A 5,164-nucleotide genomic window follows, 5' to 3' on the forward strand; every position below is an offset into this window, starting at 1 on the left:
TGTATACATGGGGGTAACAGAGAACAGTAGTAGGCGTGCACGTTGCACACGTGCCCTTGTCCCATTGGAGTCCGCTTACCAAACGGATTCAAAGGTAAGAGCAGGAATTTCAAGTCGATGACAGAGGACATTAAACCAAGGCTGGGACCACGGAGCGAAGTTGTCCTCAGCAGCCCTGTCCAGGGAAGGGGCAAAACCGCGGGACCGGACGGCAGCAGAGGACCGTCGTGTCGTCGTCCCTTTCCTCCAACGTTCCCTGTTGACCACTGATGGACACTCCTGTCGCCTCTGGCTTCATTATTTCAATAGAAACTTCGTCATCAAATTTGGCGGTCCCTCGTGGTTTAAATTTACTGAGAGCCCACACACAGTACTCAGCAGGAAAAAAGAAAGAAAAAGATTATTTTCAATAAGATTTCAGTCTGAAGACGTTCTAGTGTTTCCTTAAATCTAGACCCTCAAATCACGTGAAGATATCAGAAATTGATAGTTTCTGATCAAAGCATTTTTGTTCGTCAGACTTTTATTCCATTACAATAAACTTTATGCTGCTGTTGCTTGCTTTGCCACAGAAAAGTCTCATGTTGCAATCAAGAAAAGAATGCGGATTCCGATGAGTCCGTGGACATGTTAGTTGAGTCCAGTCCGTGTTAAAAGACATTTGCCGCAAGTCCATTAGGGTTGAGAATTTCATGCCGCCAAATCACCGGAGAACAGAAATGACAGCAACAAGATATATGTAAAGTTTTAAGGTAGAAAAAAAAAAAAAAAAAAGCCCAGGATTTGGAGGCTGCGACCCCAATCTCAGTAGAAGGGAAGAACGTGGAATTCCTCCCTGCCCTTCTGAGGAAGGGCTGGGCAGGGCCGTGGGAGTCGAGGGACTCGGGACACATGCCGCGCCCGCCGCGCCCGGTCTTAGCCTCTGACGGCCCTCCCGGTCGGTGGCCGGGCTGGGGCCTCCTGAGTGAGCCCGCCTGGGCCTTCCGTCCACCTGCCCAGGCCAGCCACGTGCGCCGGGCACGACACTAACCCTCTCAGGGCCCGTCTGTCTAAATGGAGGGCGCCTGCCGCGGTTCCTATCGCGCCCTCAGGCTCTGCGGGCGTGTTTTGATGAGTTTCTTTGTCTCTCTCCCTTGGCAGATGGTGCTTTGGGGTGTGCGTGTGTGTAGCGTGCACCCGTGCCGACACACGCTTGGCTTGAGAAATTCTATTAGAGGACTCCATTGCAGCAAGTCGCAGCAAATAACTTTGGACATTTTACTTTTTGATACCCAGTTTTCCTGCATGTGGTGTACGGAGGTGGTGCACGGATGGACATCTCACCATTAATAATCACGCGTTTAAGTCCATCTCCATCCCCCAAAGGCAGGACAAGCACAGCAAGCTCCCTGCGGTGCTTCTCTGTGGAGATGGGGAGGCGTGTCGGCATCACGAACCGCATCACGTCCTTAAATGTCTCACCTGACTGCAGACTGCTCTCCTTGGGGGACAGCTGCCCCCCGTGTGTGAAATCGCGTGTGATGTCTTGCTACTTCCAAATCTACAGCCTTTGACAGTCAACTCTCTCTACATGCGCATCACCCCAAAGTAGCCACTTTATTATGATGATTTTTGGTGGCTTCCTCTCCCCCCTCCCCTTGCCTTAAGCTCCCTCCTTTACCTGTTTCACAGGCTGAAAACATTAGCTTCCTCAGCTTCTAACTAGCCCCTGACATGCATCAACAGCTTGGCAAATCAGAAAGTTTCATCAAGATCCCCTTTTCTTAAATGACAGTAGGGGATATAAAGCAACACCCTCAATTTTTCATTATGAGGTTTTTGTTTTTTCTTTATTTCCAAATGCCTGAACATTGAGCCATATTTAGAAAAAAAGGCTCCAGGTCCTGTGTTGAACATTTTTCAACTTCCCTCACTCTACGTTTATAGCTCACTCTCACTTGTGATCTGTAACGTCCTGATAAATTGAAATTACGTGGAATCCTTTTTACTAGCCAAACCGAGAAAAGCCAGTGGTTTCCTTAGGGAAGAGCCACGGTGCCCCCTCGTGGCCGCTGTGGGGACGGCATGCAAGAGGCCCGCGTGGCCCAGGGCTGCTGGTGCAAGGAGGGGAGGTAAGCACGGGCACGTGCAGAGAAAACCAACTGAAACCAGCTGAAAGCAGGCGGAGAGACTCCTCAGAACGGTGGTGATAGAAGTCGTGCATCCTGCAGCCTGACCTAAGTCAATGCAGAAGAGCTGAGCAACTTCTCTTGGATGAACTCTTCTTCTGCAGCCGAAAGAGGTTTCCTTGCCCAAATATGAAATATCTGAACCAAGACAGAAATCTGCTATACCTCATTGATGAGAAAACTTGGGTTTGTAGAGAATTGGGGGGATTTCCTCAGCCCAGGGCTGTCAGCACTGAGTTATGCCTGGATCCGGGACCCAGGAGTTTCTGACCCAAAGGATTGGGCTATGTAATAGCTGAGGACTGTGTGCATGGGGGTTCCAGGGTGTTAGATATACCGTGGTTATCACAGAGACATCCGGCCAGGTCTGCCGTTGGGGTCAGCGGTTCTGGGAAACCCTCCCCTTCCCATCCCGGGCCACTGTCTGCCTGCTGTTTGACTTTGGGCCACCTCTTCCCTTTGCTGGCTTCATTGTTTAAGTGTCGTCTGAAGATAACATCAGGTGCCTCGGAGAGTTGCTCATTGTGCAGGCTAAATGAGATGATGTACTAATAATGCACTTAGCACAGTGTATGGCCCATGCTAAGTGTGTGTTGGTAGGTGTGCTGGCTTGAAAAGAGCCCTGCACCCTAGAAAAGCCATGTTTTAATCCTAATCAATCTTGTAGGAGCAACCGTCTCTTCTGATCCCTATTCAGCACTGTAGGTTGGAAGCTTGATTAGGTTATCCGCACAGAGATGTGGCTCGATCAGTTGGGAGTATTAAACCCGATTAGATGGAGGCATGTGTCCGCACATTCTACACGGGTCTCGATTAGTTTACGTGAATCCTTTAGAAGACGCAGCCTTTTGGAGAAAGCTTCAGAACGCCACAGCACCACGAAGCCGAGAGTCCACCAGCCAGCGACCTTTGGAGATGAAGAAGGAAAACGCCCCGGGGAACTTCAGGAAACAAGAAGCCTGTAGAGAAAGCCAGCAGATTCACCATGTCGGCCCTGTGCCTTTCCAGTTGCGGAGAGAACCCTGAACTCCATCGGCCTTTCTTGAGTTGAAGGTAACCTGTTGCTGGTGCCTTTATTTGGACATTTTGTAGACTTGCTTTAATTTGGACAATCTCCCAGCCCTGGAACTGTAATCTTGCAACGTATTAAATTCCCTTTTTTAAAAGGCATTCCATTTCTGGTATATTGCATTCTGGCAGCTAGCAAGCTAGAGCGGTAGGAAACAATATCCAAGAAAGAATGTTCTGGCAGTCAGGTAGGAAAAGGGAGCAGGTATCCAAGGCGGCGGCCGCGTGGAGGGAAGGCATGACTAAGGAAGGAGGGCAAGAGAATATGGACGCCCCGTGGGGCGCAAGTCCACTGGCTAAGACAGGACCCCAAATTCAGATGCTCTTTTTATCACTATCAGAACCCTAGTAACATACTGCTTCTTGCTTACTAATCAATGTGGTGATGGAGTAGGGAATGCAAATTGTGGGATACCGTTTTTTGTTGTTGTTGTTTGTTTGTTTGTTTTGTGTGTGTGTGAAAAAAGAATACAGTTTTGTTGTCAAAGCAAAGTTCATTAAAGAATCCTGTACTATGAAAGAGCATTTTGATCATTTGATTTTGGGAAGGTGACCTGAGGGAAGCTTTTAAATAATTTCAAGCTTTCCTTTTCCTCCAACTTGAAACAAAAACTTTCATTTCTTTTGCACTCCTATTTGGGACTTATAACTGGAAAAGTATGTCTTGCACTTTTCAAATTTCTAAATAGTCACTTTGATAACTTCCACATTGTGTATAGTGCTTATTTTCTGCAGTTAATTATCTCTGAGACTATTCAACTATCACTGCCCTAGTTCTAATGTTCTAAATTATGGGGGTTTTTGGTACTGTTAAATTCTTTTAAATAATTGTTGCCTTGGGCTTCAGTTATTTAAAGCAAGTTTAGGTGAAAATAGGAAAACTACCCTTTCCATGTGGGAATCTGACACCTATATGACACTTAAGGCTTGGATAAGTACCTCAGTTGAATAAAAGAACAAGATACCACCCGTTACTTGTATTCGACATGACATGGTGATGCCTCTTTATGTTAACCTCACCAGAGGGAAACTTGTTCCTATTCATTTTTTATATTGTCTTTATGCAATATTGTCCTTAGGTTTTGATCAATTCTGTGTCTAACTTTGAAACATCCTTTTTCAATGTACCATGTTTTCAGTGACTAACCACCAAGTAATGTCCAAATGTTTCATGGTTTGTTGGGAAAGTATTTTTAAAATAAAGAGTTTCTGACAAAAAAAAAAAAAGAAGAAGAAGAAGAAAGAAAGAATTTTCCCTTATTATTAGTTAGGGCTCTCTAGAGAAACAGAATCAACGGGAAATGTTCATAAATATAAACTTTATAAAAGTGTCTCACTTGACCGTGGGAACACAGAGTCCAAAATCCGCAGGGCAGGTTGTGAAGCCGAAGATTCCGATGGAGGGTCTGGACGAACTCCACAGGAGAGGCTCGCCAGCCGAAGCAGGAAGAGAGCCTGTCTCTTCTGAATCCTCCTTAAAAGGCTTCCATTGATTAGATTAAGCATCACTCATTATAGAAGACACATGTCCTCATTGCAACGGACAGGCCAGCAGTTGCCCAACCTGACAAACAGGTACCACCACCTGGCCAAGTGGACACATGACCCTGACCATGACAGTCTACTTCTTCTCAACTTGGCAGCTACATACAACACCTTAAACCACACTTAATCTCTAAGTAGAAAACAATATTTTCCCCTCACCTAACAATACTTAACTGTCCTGCATACAACCTGACACACATTAAATCTCCCTAGAATAGAGTGCAAGTCCTTGGATAATATTCACTCTTAAACTTGATATCTTACAATTTAAATACTATAACATGAACAAAACAGCATTGCAGTCCTCGTTTCTGTAACTGATCACGTGGTCGAAGTTCATATTTATCACTACCTTCTTCCACTCCCCATTCCATGTTCCCTTT

This window comes from Tamandua tetradactyla, chromosome 4 (assembly GCF_023851605.1).
Source record: "Tamandua tetradactyla isolate mTamTet1 chromosome 4, mTamTet1.pri, whole genome shotgun sequence".
NCBI classification, from domain to species: Eukaryota; Metazoa; Chordata; class Mammalia; order Pilosa; family Myrmecophagidae; genus Tamandua; species Tamandua tetradactyla.